Source organism: Pongo pygmaeus, chromosome 20, assembly GCF_028885625.2.
Source record: "Pongo pygmaeus isolate AG05252 chromosome 20, NHGRI_mPonPyg2-v2.0_pri, whole genome shotgun sequence".
NCBI lineage: Eukaryota > Metazoa > Chordata > Mammalia > Primates > Hominidae > Pongo > Pongo pygmaeus.
The window spans coordinates 48,324,774-48,340,717 of NC_072393.2; the positions used below are offsets into that span (position 1 = coordinate 48,324,774).

Sequence of the window (15,944 nt, forward strand, 5' to 3'; positions counted from 1 at the left end):
CCTGGTTATAGGAGAGCAGATTTTAACGCGGTATGGAGGCACTATGTTTGAAATGTTGGTAAGTCAAATCTGTCCTGAAGCTGGTCTGGCTTAAAATACTTAGGATCTATCTTATCTTCAGCTAGCTCTTCCCTTCCAGATTTTGAAACCAGCGCAATTGTCCCACAGGACTAATGTTTACAGGTTTTTTGAATAAACATAGAAATTGACCTTCCCTAGTCTTAGAACTCTAAACTTGTATCTGTTTCATCTGAGTTCCTTCCTTAGGAAACCTACCCTCAGGCAAGGAACTGAAACTCATCAGATCCTCACACCCAGACAATGAGATACCAGACTCCTCATCCATCCTGACTGCTTCGCTACCCCTCCCTAATTTCTGTTTTCCCACCTTCCCTGCTATATAAACTCCCCAGTTTCAATCTGTCAGAGACTGATTTGAGACTTTATCTCCTGTTGTTCTTCACCGCAGCACCCGATTCAAGCCCTCCTTCCTGGAAATACTTGTTGACTCAGTGACTGGCATTCTATGCAGCAAACCGCAGGACTAGATTGAATGCCTCGTATTTCAGTAATAATTTCCTGTGAGAAGGAAGGAAGTAGTTAGAAGAAAGAGCATGATCATAATAGGAAACTAAAAACTCTGCATCTATTTCAATATTTTAATATTTAAATATATTTAAGCGTGTCTTATATTAAAAAATCCCCTTTTTGAACTCAACTTCTCTTACTGGCTTCTACCATATCACTCTCTTCTTTTTTTAGAAACTAACATTTATTTATTTATGGTTGTTATTTTTTTTTTGAGATAGTATCTCGCTCTGTTGCCCAGGCTGGAGTGCAGTGTTGCAATCTCGGTTTACCGCAACCTCCTCCTACCGAGTTCAAGCAATTCTCCTGCCTCAGCCTCTCAAGTGGCTGGGACTACAGGCATGTACCACCACGCCTGGCTAATTTTTGTATTTTTAGTAGAGACGGGGTTTCACCATATTGGCCATGCTGGTCTCAAACTCCTGACCTCAGGTGATCCGCTTGCCTCGGCCTCCCAGGTTGCTGGGATTACAGGCTTGAGCCACTGTACCTGCCCTAAACTAATACTTAAAAAGAGTTTATAGTTACTATCTCCATTTACTTATCTCCCATCTACTCCTGAGCATCCTAGAGTAGATTTATTCCCGTTGTGCAACCAAAACTCTTATCAGCGTTGCCAGTGATGACACAGTTGCAAAATAGAATGACCCTTTTTCACCCTTGTTTTACTTGGCGTTGCAGCACACTTACCACAGTCTGCCAGTGCTTTGCTTTGGAACTGCTGCTCTGGCCCTCACACTGTTGGGTTCTCTTCTACCTCTCTGGCCGTTCCTTTTGAGTTTTCCTTACCACCTTCTCTGATGTGTCCATTCCATTCCTTAAATATCATTGGTCTTTAGGGTTCTGTCCTTATGTCCTCTTTCTATATACTCATGCTCCCTCTGTGACTTCAGTTATAATTGATACCTGATGAATGGCCCATCTCTGTCTCTCTCTCTTTTTTTTTTTTTTTTTTTTTTTGAGACGGTGTCTCACTCTGTCGCCCAGGCTGGAATGCAGTGGCGTGATCTTGGCTCACTGCAACCTCTGCCTCCCGGGTTCACGCCATTCTCCTGCCTCAGCCTCCCGAATAGCTGGTACTACAGGTGCCCACCACCACGCCTGGCTAATTTTTTGTATTTTTAGTAGAGACGGGGTTTCACTGTGTTAGCCAGGATGGTCTCGATCTCCTGACCTTATGATCTGCCCGCCTCAGCCTCCCAAAGTGCTGGGATTACAGGCGTGAGCCATCGCGCCGGCCATCTCTCTCTCTCTTTAAACAGAGATGGGGTCTTACTCTTTCGCGCAGGCTAGAATGCAGTGGTGCGATCATAGCTCACTATAACTTTTAACTCCTGGACTCAAGCAATCCTTCCACTTTAGCACCCCAAAGTGCTGGGATTACAGGTGTGAACCACTGTGCCCAGCTAATTTTTTTTTTTTGAGACGGAGTCTCGTTCTGTTGCAGTGGCGCGATCTCAGCTCACTGCAAGCTCCGCCTCCTGGGTTCACTCCATTCTCCTGTCTCAGCCTCCCTAGTAGCTGGGACTACAGGTGCCCGCCACCACGACCAGCTAATTTTTTTGTATTTTTAGTAGAGACGGGGTTTCACTGTGTTAGTCAGGATGGTCTTGATCTCCTGACCTTGTGATCTGCCCACCTCGGCCTCCCAAAGTGCTGGGATTACAGGCGTGAGCCACCGCGCCCGGCCAACTGTGCCCAGCTAATTAAAAACTTTTTTTTTTTTTTTGGTAGAGACAGGGTCTCGCTATGTTGCACAGGCTGATGTTGAACTCCCCTGGCTTCGAGCTATTCAGCTACCTAAGCCTTTCAAAGGGCTGGGGTTATAGGTGTGAGCCACTGTGCCTGTCCTCCATCTCTCTCGTTCTCTTCTCTCTCACGCTCTCTCTTTTTTTTTTTTTTTTTGAGACAGAGTCTCCCTCTGTCGCCCAGGCTGGAGTGCAGTGGCATGATCTCTGCTCACTGAAACCTCTGCCTCCCGGGTTCAAGCGATTCTCCTGCCTCAGCCTCCCAGGTAGCTGAGATTACAGGTGCCCACCACCACACCTGGCTAGCTTTTGTATTTTTAGTAGAGACAGCATTTCGCCATGTTGGCCAGGTTGGTCTCAAACTACTGACCTCAAGTGATCTGCCTGCCTTGGCCTCCCAAAGTGCTGGAATTACAGGCATGAGCCACTGCACCCAGCCCTCCATCTCTCTGGAATTGTATATCTCAACAGTTTATTGGACATCTGCTTTTGAATATGCAACATGTCCAAAAAAACTGAATTTATCTTGCCTCTAAACCTAATTGTTTAAAACAAAATTTTAGCCAGGTGCAGCAGCTCACACCTGTAATCCCAGCACTTTTGGGAGGCTGAGGCGGGAGGATTGCTTGAGTCCAGGAGTTTGTGACCAAGCAAAGAGTAAGACCCCATTTCTATTTAAAGAGAGACAGAGATGGCCAGGTGCGATGGCTCATGCCTGTGACCTGGGCAACATAATGAGACCTCATGTCTTAAAAAATTAGCTGGGCATGGTGGCATGTGCCTATAGTACCAGGTACTCAGGAGGTCGGGATTGCTTGAGCCCCGGAGGTTGAATCTGCAGTGAACTGTGATCACACGACTGCACTGTAGCCTGGGTGACAGAGTGAGACCCTGTCTCAAAAAATTAAAAAAAAAATTTCAGTGGATGGTACCCCACAATGATCCACACCAGAAATCTGGCCACCGTCTTTGATTACTCTTTTATCACCCCCACATCTAGTCAATCACTCAGTCTTGACAATACTACCTGCTAAATATCTCTCAAGCTGTCCACTTCTTTTTCCAACCTTACACTACTGATTCAGGCATTTCCTTTTCTAGATCACTGCAGCAGCCTTCTCTCTGATTCCACTTTTTTGTCTTCAGTCTAATTCCATGCCACTCTAATTCATTTTCTGCAGTGTGGGTGAAGTAGATGCATGAAACCAAATTCTAATCACATTTTCCCTAATATTAAAGCCCTTTAAATCATTCTCTGTTGGCCTCAGGATGCACTTTGATCTCTTCAATAGGGCCCCCAAGCTTTTTTTTTTTTTTGTCATATTACAAATTTAAAAGAACTCAGTCTTCTCTAGCTTCATCTGTGCTAATCCTGCCCCCACCTTACCCCCATTCTTGTACTCCAGGTATACAACACATACTTTAATTCCTTAGATACCTCTGTTCTCTGTTGTGTCCGGGCCTTTGCACTTATTCTGTCTGCCTAGAATGCCCCTGTTATGCCTCTTTCTTATCAACTTTAGTTATCTTTGGTTTAGACATCCCTTCTTCTGTGCTATGCTATGCTAACACCCCAACCCCAGGTCATGCTTCTGAAGTACCCAGTACTTACCCCTGTGTAGCGCTTACCATGCCCTCTCAAGATTACCTGGTGAATGTAGTGTAAGCATTTTGTATGCAGGGACTACATGTCTCACTGTTGAATCCTGGGTCCTAGAAAAGTAGCTATCACATAATAGATGCTCAGTAAATACACATCGTTACTATGGCTATGTTTCTCATTAAATCAATTAAACAAGTGGTACAAAGCTGGTAGGGAATGACCAAAAATGAGGTCCTAGGCCTCGATGTTAGGTTTTTTTTTTTAAAAAAGTAAAGTCAAAGTTCAGATTATTGCAGTTTTACAGGTTGGCTATGGGTCTTAATGGGCTTATGGGATATTACAACTGAATCTAAACTCTGTCCAGCTGGTACAGTCTTTATCTAGGCTTCAATGTTCTTTTTTTTTTTCTTAAAAAAAAGCTTTATTGAGGTTTAATTTATATGCCATACCACTTACCCATTTAAAGTATATTCCTCAATGATTTTTTTTCAGAGCAAGAGTGGAAGTTTATTTTATTTTATTTTTATTTATTTATTTTTTTAAAAAATGGCCATGCATCTGCTCTTTAATGTTTTCCTGTGATATATTAAAATAGAAACAAAGTTTCAGTCTCTTCACAAGAAGTAATTTATATTCTCTGAATTTTTTCAGCCACGACAACTGGATTCTCTTTTCTGATTTTTGCTGCAGCTTCTGCTTTGTAATCATATGGACAGTTGTGCTTGTCAGAGTAACAGTGAAGTCCACAAAACAAATTTCCACATCGGCAGTCAAACCCTGTAAGACCAACTTTCTTTCTGCACATGAAACATCTGTTTTTCTTTGGTTTGGGCAATTCAGGAGCTTTTTCTTCACTCTGAGAAGTACTGGGCTGAGAAACTGATGGACTGGGCTGAGTGACAACTGGCTCTGACATCTCTGTTTTTGGGGTATTTTGTCCTCTGTTGAAATGCTCATTTCTGTCATTTACTGAGTTACAGGCAAGGCAGCCACAGTCACATTTCTTGATTTTTCAGATGTGCTGCCAGCAGCACCTTCACAGTTGTTTAAGCTAGTGTCTGCTCTCTGTACAGATGCAGAATCTGAGGTTGGAACCACTAGCTGTCCCCATTGGGCTCATTCTGCCACTATTCTGCTGCCTCTGAAGATGTTCTTTGTAGCAAACTGAACACATTCCATTTCTCCTAGGATTTCCATAAAAGCCACATCCTGTGCTACACAGCATGGGCCCCGGGGTCTGGTTGGTCTCCTGAGCCATATTTTTCTGCCAGGTCTGAGTTCCAACCATCCTCATGGCCAAAGGGATTTTATTTTATTTTTAAGATGGAGTCTTGCTCTTGTTGCCCAGGGTGGAGTGCAATGGTGTGATTTCGGCTCACTGCAACCTCTGCCTCCTGGGTTCAAACAATTCTTCTGCCTCAGCCTCCTGAGCAGCTGGGATTACAGGCGCCTGCCACCACGCCCAGCTAATTTTTTGTTTGTATTTTTAGTAGAGACGGGGTTTCACCATGTTGGCCAGGCTGGTCTCCAACTCCTGACCTCAGGTGATCCACCCACCTCGGCTTCCCAAAGTGCTTGGGATTACAGGTGTAAGCCACCGCGCCTGGCCGGAAGTTTATTTTTAAAAGGCTTTAGAAAATAAAAAAAGAGAAAGTATGCTTGGAAGACACCCAAGTGTGTGACTTGAAGAACAAGTGCCTGATTTTTAGTATAGTCACAGAATTGTGTAACTATCACCATAATCAGTCTTCAGAACATATTCATCACCCCAACAAGAAACCCCATACCCATTAGTAATCGCTCCTTTTTTCACCCCACCCTTCAGCCTCCTCTCTCCAGCCCCTGGGAACCCTAATCTACTTTTTTGTTTCTGTGAACTTGCCTATTCTCAATATTTCATATAAATGGAATAATATGTGTTCTTGTGACTGGCTTCTTTCACTTAGCGTAATATTTTCAAGCTTTATCCATGTTGTATCATGTATCAATACTTTATTTCTTTTTATTTTTTACTTAAAATTTTTTTCCTATACAGATGAAGTCTCACTGTATTACCCAGGCTGAAGTCTCACTGTATTACCCAGGCTGGTCTCAAACAACTGGGCTCAAGCGATCCTCCCACCTTGGCCTTTCAGATTGTTGAGATTATAGGTGTGAGCCACTGTGCCCAGCCCCGTTTCTTTTTATTGCCAAATAATCTTCCATTGTATGTATATACCACGTTTTGTAAGTCCATTCATCAGTTGGTGGACATTTGAGTTGTTTCTGCTTTTGGCTATTAACAAACAATGCTGCTTATGAACATTTTTTTTTTTTTTCTCTAAGACATGGAGTCTTGCTTGGCTCACTGAAACCTCCGTCTTTCCAATTCAAATGATTCTCCTGGCCCAGCTTCCTGAGTAGCTGGGATTACAGGTGCACACAACTACACCCAGCTAATATTGGTATTTTTAGTAGAGACAGGGTTTCACCATGTTGGCCAGGCTGGTCTTGAACTCCTGAGCTCAAGTGATCTGCCCACCTCAGCCTCCCAAAGTGCTGAGATTACAGGGGTGAGCCATCAAGCCCAGCCATGGACATTTGTATATGAGTTTTTGTATAGACATGTTTTTATTTCTCTTGGTTATATACCTAGGAGTGGAATTGTTGGGTCATATTATTACCAGAATGGGGTCCTGATCAAGTCCCCAAGAGAGGGTTCTTGGATCTTACACAGGAAAGAAGTCAGGGTAAGTCCGTAGAGTAAAGTGAAAGCAAGTTTATTAGAGAAGAAACAAAAGAATGACTGGTCCATAGGCAGAGCAGCCCCGAGGGCTGCTGGTTGGATATTTTTATGGTTATTTCTTGATTATATGCTACATATGGGGTGGATTATTCATGAGTTTTCCAAGAAAGGGGTGGTGATTTCTTGGAACTGAGGGTTCCTTTTCCTTTTTGACCATTTACGGTGACTTCTAGACATTGCCATGGTATTTGTAAACTGTCATGGCACTGGTGGGAGTGTCTTCTAGTATGGTCACACATTATAATTAGTGTATAAAGAGCAATGAGGACAACCAGAAGTCAGTTCCATCTTTATCTTGGTTTGGGCGTGTTTTGGCCAGCTTCTTTACTGCATCCTGTTTTATCAGTGGGGTCTTTGTGCCTGTATCTTGTGCTGACCTCCTATCTCATCCTGCAACTAAGAATGCCTAATCTGGGAATGCAGCCCAGCAGGTCTCAGCTTTATTTTACCCAGACCCTGTTCAAGATGGAGTTGCTCTGGTTCAAACACCTCTGACATATTTCCTCCCTCCTTTTTACAAGGGGATCTTTAATCCTAAGGATTGCAGAGGGCCAAAGATCCCATCCACTGTAACTTCTTTAGGCTGAATAGGGGCAATGATACTCCTGCCTATTAGGGTCTCTTGTATCCAGGGTAGAGAGGAGCTCAGTCAGAAAGCCTCAGTAAGGTGAGGGCCCTTCATAACTCTGAGTTCTGACAAAAGGTGATATCTGAAAGATTAATAAGTGCTCAATTTAAGAAAACATTGAATAAGCTTATCTTGCATTTTTACACAAAGAATATGACACCAATATATTCCACAAAAGTAAAGCGAAATAAGTAAAATTATTCCAAGTGAACTAAATAAGAAAGCTTTTCATGAACAGGGCAGTTGTTGGAACCAAGCTGATACAGAGTCACTAGCTGATTCCAATACATGCCCAGAATTAAGATATTGATCCAGATTTTTACATTACCTTCGCCTTTTGTTTCTTCTGAGCAGCAGCCAGAGATCACTGGTTGGTTCATAGGAAGAAGCAGAGTCAGTCTCAACTGCAGGAAAAACTAAAAAAGCAACAGATGAGACTAGAATCTAATAACAGGTGTATCACAGTTTTTGAAAAATAATTTTTCTCTAATTTCCATTTTTATTAAAAACAAATCATGGTAGGACTCATTTATTTGCAAACTAAGTTTTAGTCTTATTATATTGGGTCTGATTATTTGTATAAAGTACAGCAAGAGTAATTATTTGCCATATAGGCTCTTTTTAAATTGGATTTGATGGAACTTTGTTCCATAAGGAATCTCAGATTAGAGCTTTTAAAACACTGATCCCAGCCATGGGTTTGTACCTTCAAATACTTGTATGAATTGGGTACATTTCTCTCCTCTCAATTTCCCAGGATAATTGGGACTCCTGGGCCAGAAAGTGACATGTTTGTCCAGGTGTGGTGGTCACACCTGTAACCCCAGCACTTTTGGAGGCTGAGATGGGTTGATCACTTGATGTCAGGAGTTTGAGACCAGCCTGGCCAACATGGTGAAAACCCTGTCTCTAGTAATAATACAAAAAAATATTTAGCTGGGCATGGTGGCACATGACTGTAATCCCAGCTGCTCGGAGGCTGAGGCAGGAGAATCACTTGAACCTGGGAGGTGGAGGTTGCAGTAAGCCAAGATCATATCACTGCACCCTAGCCTGGGTGACAGAGTGAAACACTCTCTCAAAAAAAAAAAAAAAGTGACATTCTTTAGAAAGTGACATTCTTTACTTACCACAGGTCAGGATCCCTGTACAAGGACTGCATAGACAAGGCACGAGGCCAGTTTTCTCAGGGGGCTTTTTCTGACTCTGTAAGTCAACTTTGATTCCTTAAAAGTAGTCTTTTTGTACCTGGCATGCCATTCCAGTCAAAGCCTTCATAAAAGAACCATTGTCTCCAATGGTGTCCTGTTACGAAAGAAAACAGATTCTTATTGTACTTGTGCAAATATTGCCATAGTTAAGAATACTTACAGTTTCCAAATTTTGGAGAAATGAGGTAGAGAGAAAGAAATATGCTCCAAATTTTCTTTATAGGAATATATTTTACTTGTTAAAAGCTGTAAATAGCTCAAAAGAAAAGTATTCTTGACTCTGAAAAGACAGAAAGGATCAGCAATGTTTTAGGCAAAAAGTCATAAAAAGATTATTTTTGTCTTTTGTTAGTTCAGTCTATGCAATTAGTTCCTGTTTCACTCAACATTTGTGTACACATTAGTTTTCCAAGAGAGTCTTTGAAGTTCTTTCCTCTCTATTTTAATGGCACACTTTCCAAAGTTATCAAAGGCCTGCATTTAAGAATACTCATCCGAGTCCTATAGCTGATTATAAACTGCCCTTTAAAGAGGATCAAAATAAAACAACAATTGTCTGTGGATGACAAAAATTATTATGGCAGTCATGGTTACTTCTGTGGCATACAACAATTTTACAAAACAATTATAATTATTACTGATAATATACACTAAGTCATATCAGTATTATAGGAGTACAGCATAATTTTGGAAAACATACCAATAACACATTTATACAAATTCACCCCAAAGAAAGCTAAACACTATTTCATATTTGACAATGCTTCCTGTATGATTTTAATATACCAAATAAGCCAAATGTGTCTCTTTTGGACTTTAGGGTACCTAATATCTAAAGGATAAATCAGGTCAGAAAAAGGCAACTTATAATTTGATTTTGGAAAGTTTTCAAATATTAAGGGTTTAAAATACTTGATATAGAACAGAATCCCAGCACACCGTAAGTCATTGAGCCAAAATGATAACTCAAAGATTTTAAAAAGGGAAAAACCTGGCCGGGCACGGTGGCTCACGCCTGTAATCCCAGCACTTTGGGAGGCCGAGGCGGGTGGATCATAAGGTCAGGAGTTTGAGACCAGCCTGGCCAATATGGTGAAACCCCGTCTCACTAAAAATACAAAATATTAGCCAGGCGTGGTGGTGCACACCTGTAATCCCAGCTACTCAGGAGGCTGAGGCAGGAGATTTGCTTGAACCTGGGAGGCGGAGGTTTCAGTGAGCCAAGATTGTGCCACTGCACTCCAGCCTGGGTGACAGAGCGAGACTCTACCTAAAAAAAAAAAAAAAAAAAAGAGGGGGGAACCTTTACTTATTGACAGAGGGAAGACTTAGCTTTCCAAATAATCTTTCTCTTTTCTTTCATTCTTTTTCCTGTAGTTTATTCAAAAGGCAAACAAAAATCTTTCATTAAAAAAAATTACACAAAAATCTTGTTCAAGAGAGAAAGCCAAGTCTCACCTTTATGTTAGTGTACTATATTGATGTTAAATCCAGTTCTTAATAAAACCTAATAGACAAATCTGGTCAAGTGCAATGGCTCATGCCTGTAACCCTAACACTTTGGGAGGCCGAGGCAGGAGAATCACTTGACCCCAGGAGTTCACGACCAGCCTGGGCAAACAAAGTGAGACCCTGTCTCTTAAAAAAAAAAACTTTTTTTTTTTTTTTGAGACGGAGTCTCACTCTGTCACCAGGCTGGAGTGCAGTGGTGTGATCTTGGCTCACTGCAATTTCCGCCTCCCAGGTTCATGCCATTCCCCTGTCTCAGCCTCCTGAGTAGCTGGGATTACAGGTGTGCACTGCCACACCGAGCTAATTTTTGTATTTTTAGTAGAGACAGGATTTCACCATGTTGGCCAGGATGGTCTTGAATTCCTGACCTTGCGATCTGCCCGCCTCAGCCTCCTGAAGTGGTGGGATTACAGGCGTGAGCCACGGTGCCTGGCCAAAAAAAAAAAAAATCTTATACACAAATCTGTCTAATCTTAATCGTTTGATCATAAGGTAAGATTCTTATAAACCTTTTATAACTCTTTACAGTTTTTTTTTTTTGTTAAAGAATAGAACCGTGCTCTAAGAAAGCCATGTTATGCTTTTATTCCAATGTTCAATTTACAGATAAATTGAATAATACCCCTTTAATTTTAGCCAATATCTTCTCATACAGAATTTCTTTTACAACACTAATCTTTCATAAACCTTTCACAACTTACTCAAACATCAGCTTTATCCTATCCTTTTTAACTCTCTAAATTAGGGGAAAAAACACATCCCTATACTTTCTTGTAATCTTTTACCAAAAACACATTCTACTTTCCTTATATACCTTGCATGTAAAACTGTTTCTCTAGTGGTCTCAATTACATATGTTACAATGTTAACTCTTAGCAACTTTTATTTTTGGTGAAAGATCTGGTAAGTAAGCAATTTTATTTATGTACCAGATGTGTAGCCTAGGACACCAGACAGAAATGCAGATAAGGTCTGACTATTTCCAACATAGTTGAGGGCATGGGTAACTCCGTATGTCCCCAGGCCTTACCTAGAATCTAGCTACAAAGCAGGTAAGTTGTACAAGTATCAAAAGCCAAAGAAGTAGTTTATAACCTTAAACCATCTAGCAAAGATAGTATTTGACCTGCCTAATTTAGACTAAATGTCTAAGTTTTGAAGATGTTTTTATTTTACCAATAATCTTGAAAAGTGTCTTTATTTCATAAAGATTACTAAAGTCATGTGAACTAAAAGGCATTAAAGTTTTTATTTTTCTGACAAAATATTTGATTTCAGCACTTATTTTTCTGAAAGCCAATTGGAGCTTTTTATATAAATACCACACACACAACACATATAAATACACAGACAAGAAAAACAAAAACAAGAACAAAAAGCAAAACTTAGATACACAGACAGAAGCAGAACCAATAGTTGTAAGATTTTTAATTTGTCAGTTTTTAAGTTTTTCTTTCCCATTTTATGAACCCTGTCATGACTTACACAGACCATCTAGACTTTCTAACTTGTCTTATATTTCCCTTTTTCCTAAATAATCAGTCATTCTACTTTAGGACAAGAATTTACCATGCAAGATCTTTTCTCACATAATATTTATTTTCTTTATAACTTTCCTTACCAAAAATACATCTTCATATCCATAACTTTCTTCACACCTCTCTTCCCTACTGTTTTTTTCTCTTTCTACCTTTTTCCTATTTTCTTCTGTCCCCTGTCCTAATTGTCAGCTAAGCAATACTAAATTACATTTCCAAAGGGCCAACTCTTAGATGAAATAAAATAGAGAATTCATATTTTATTCAAACCAAGGAAAAATGTTGTGAATAACAGTTCAGTTAAGACAGCCAGGGCCAGGCGTAGTGGCTTATGCCTGTAATCCTAGCACTTTGGGAGGCCAAGGTGGGTGGATCACCTGAGGTCAGGAGTTTGTGATCAGCCTGGCCAACATGGTGAAACCCCGTCCCTAATAAACAATACAAAATTAGCTGGACATGGTGGCGGGTGCCTGTAATCCCAGCTACTCGGGAGGCTGAGGCAGGAGAAACACTTGAACCTGGGAGGTGGAGGTTGCAGTGAGCCGAGATTGCACCATTGCACTCCAGCCTTGGAAACAAGAGCAAAACTCTGTCTCAAAAAAAAAAAGAAAAAAAAAATACAGCTAGGAAAAACATACACTCTTACACATAGAGATTTCTCTAAGGATGTAAGTTAAGTTAATTACTGACTGGCTTTAGGGTGGAGCCTTTTAAAGAACAATGCCAGGAAAGCATGCAGTTTCTAGAGCCTAATAAGCAGACACAGCTGGAAGGCAAAACAGATCCCCAAGAATTAATGGACCCTTTTTTTTTTTTTTTTTTTTTGATGGAGTCTCGCTCTGTTGCCCAGGCTGGAATGCAGCGGCGCCATCTCGGCTCACTGCAAGCTCCCCCTCCTGGGTTCACACCATTCTCCTGCCTCAGCCTCCCGAGTAGCTGGGAACACAGGCGCCCGCCACCACACCCGGCTACTTTTTTGTATTTTTAGTAGAGACGGGGTTTCACCATGCTAGCCAGGATGGTCTCAAATCTGACCTCGTGATCCGCCTGCCTCGGCCTCCCAAAGTGCTGGGATTACAGGCATGAGCCACCGTGCCCGGCCAAGGGACCCATTTTTGTACTGGATCCTGGATCCCAAAAAAGAGGTAATTAGCCTATCTCCCATGGGAGACTCATCTTTCAGTGGGAGTTGCAGATGTTTCCATACCTTTTAGGTGGCTGAGAGCATGTTTCTCTGATCCAAACATGCAAAGAGCTGAGTATCCCCCCATAACTGCCATTAGCCATCCCTTAAATATATTTCCTACCTAGTTATTACACATGGAGGCTAAAAGCTCTCTCATAATGCAAAGTAATTTCTTTTTTCTTTTTTTTTTTTGAGACAGAGTTTCTCTCTTGTTGCCCAGGCTGGAGTGCAATGGTGCAATCTCAGCTCACTGCAACCTCCGCCTCCCAGGTTCAAGCAATTCTCCTGCCTCAGCCTCCCGAGTAGCTGGGATTATAGGCATGCCCCACCACGCCTGGCTAATTTTGTATTTTTAGTAGAGACGGGGTTTCTCCATGTTGAGGCTGGTCTCAACTCCTGACCTCAGGTGATCCACCTGCCTCGGCCTCCCAAAGTGCTGGGATTACAGGCGTGAGCCACCGCGCCCGGCCAATGCAAAGTAATTTCTGATACCCCCCCAAAAGTCAAAATGTCAGGTAATGCAATGCAACACAGAACAGAGCCTTAGATTTTGAGAGGCATCTATCCGCTTTTATTTTATTTTTTTTGAGACAGAGTCTTGCTCTGTCACCCAGGCTGGAGTGCAGTGGTGTAATCTCAGCTCACTGCAAACTCTGCCTCATGAGTTAAAGCAATTCTCTGTCTCAGCCTCCCAAGTAGCTGGGATTACAGGCGCCTGCCACCATGCTCAGCTAATTTTTGTATTTTTTAGTAGAGGTGAGGTTTCAGTATCTTGGCCAGGCTGGTCTTGAACTCCTGACCTCGTGATCCACCCGCCTCGGCCTCCCAAAGTGCTGGGATTACAGGTGTGAGCCACTGCACCCGGACTATCCACTTTTAATTGCTGGGGTTCCATGAAGAAAAGAGAAGTTTTCCCCAAAATGGGGTCTGTGTCACCCTCTGTTTTTCCCAAGGAGTCCCAGGCTGTTAGAAATTATTTTAGGTCCTCTTATGTGGGCATGAAGGTGGCAAGAATAAAAACTGGAGAAAGAGAATTCAGTTGTCTGAGAAGAAAAAGTTTTTGTTTTTGTTTTTTCCAGACAAGTAAGATCCAAGAAAAAAAAATAAAGGCCTTTAAAACGTATGCATAGCTTGGACATCTGCTTTAAATTAAGCCGGCTTTTAACCAAATCTCTTATTACTAGACTCTAGTTAAGACAAACAGCCAATATTTCTGGCTTTTGGACTTTACCAAAGGTAACTTCCCAGATGAAACCAATAAGTTTTAACTAAGGTTATGACTTAACTGTGGGTGTACCGGGTATTTCCAAAGAGTTGGTAAGCAGTTTTTACAAGATCTAAAATCTCTAAAGGTAGCACAGAGAAAGGAAATTTGAGAAGGGAAGCCAGAAGTTGTTCATGGACGGGGGCACATGTTCTCAGGATCTCCTGAGGGTTATGTCATGGGCAAAAAAAAAAAAAAAAAGTAATAAAAATAAAAAATAGAAAAGAAATTGTTCATGGAGAAGAAGAGAATTAATAAATGGTAAAGGTCACACAAATAAACCAGAAAGGACTTATTCCCCAGGCTGGAAATTGAACCCAGGCCACCATTGTGAAAAGATGAAATCTTAGCTACTGAGCTACAACATTGGGCAGTTTCTGTTATTCTTCCCAGAAGGAGCCTAGAGCAGCCAATATTGAACTTGCTAAGGCTTTTAACTGCTCAAGATAATTTTTAGGGCTATGACATGAGTCCCCAAATTCCTGCCCTCCAGATGGCAGAGACCAAGAGAAAGTACCATGGTTACAATGTCAGACTCCCAAGGACATAAAACAAGATGAGGGAGAAACCTCATCCAGGTTTTTGGTTTGTTTGTTTTGTTTTTTGGTTTCATTAACCATAGCAATTTGTAACTGAACAGCTTTCTGGGGCGGCTTGAACAGAGGGCTTACAGGGGTCCTTGGCCTGCATTCTATCCTATGGTATCTCTTTTTATGACAGAATGACACAGAAAGACAAATTCATATCACAAATTACACTGGATTTGTTACAGCCTAAGATTAGCTTCATAAATCATTTTTCCCAGTAATGAAAACTTTGCAGAGGAGATAAAAAGTGATTTTTACCATACATTCAACTGGTTTCACACAGAGAGAGAGAGGAAAGGGAAGGGAGAGGGAGAAAAGCATTGCTTGCAGCAGGGCAGGGGAGGCAAGGAGCTCAGGGGGGCCAGGGAAAGACCACCCATTGCAGCGACACTGGATCAAATGTTCAGGCAGCTGATCGTCAGTCTTGAAGGGATCTTTTCTGGTGTCTCATTGGCTCTCAAGTTTCCCCCTTTAGGGAGAAAAAAGCTCCCTGTGTCCCACGATCCTGTACATGCCTAATCCTGTCACTCATAGCCTTCAGCAAAGAGCACAAGGCAGATTAATCCAAAGAGAATAGTGGTTAACATCCTGTAGTACCAAATCCATTTTTAACAAAGAACAGTGTTACCAAGGGAGACTTCTAACTCCCTATGTCTTAGGAGGGAGTCTGACCTTCCTAAGTTGAGCCTTTAACCCAAGTTCAGACAAGCATCCTTGCCCTTTACTGTGATGGTCCTTTTAACCCCTTATGCCGGCCTGCCTGCCTGCCTGCCTGCCTGCCTGCCTGCCTGCCTGCCTTCCTTCCTTCCTTCCTTCCTCCCTCCCTCTCTCCCCCTTTCCCTCCCTTCCTTCCATCTTCCTTCCTCCCTCCCTCCCTCCCTCCTTTCCTTCCTTTTCTCTTTTAATATATAAAAATTTTTGGCTAATCTTCTCTGTATCATTCCAATTTTAGTATATGTGTTACTGAAGCGAGCACAACCCGCTATATGTCTTAGGAGGTATTCTAACACTTTCAGGTTGGGCCTCTAACCTAACTTTGTCCTTTACCCAGGATAGAATGTACCCCAGCACTTACCCAAAGTCAGCCAATTGGTGCTGTGTGGATAATTTTCCTTTGGAGTGGGGGGTCTCTCCAGTATTGTCCCTTCATTGTTCCCTGGAAGATGTTATGGGAAATGGGTCCCAATCCAGACCCCAAGAGAGGGTTCTTGGATCTTGCACAAGAAAGAATTCAGGGCAAGTCCATAAAGTGAAAGCAAGTTTATTAGAGAAGTAAAGAAACAAAAGAATGGCT

At 41.9% G+C, this 15,944-nt stretch overlaps 1 pseudogene; it reads right to left on the reverse strand.

The window, feature by feature from the left end:
• Positions 1 to 4,487: 4,487 nt before the first annotated feature.
• On the reverse strand, positions 4,488 to 5,202 carry LOC129019888 (AN1-type zinc finger protein 5-like; annotated as a pseudogene).
• Positions 5,203 to 15,944: the final 10,742 nt, after the last annotated feature.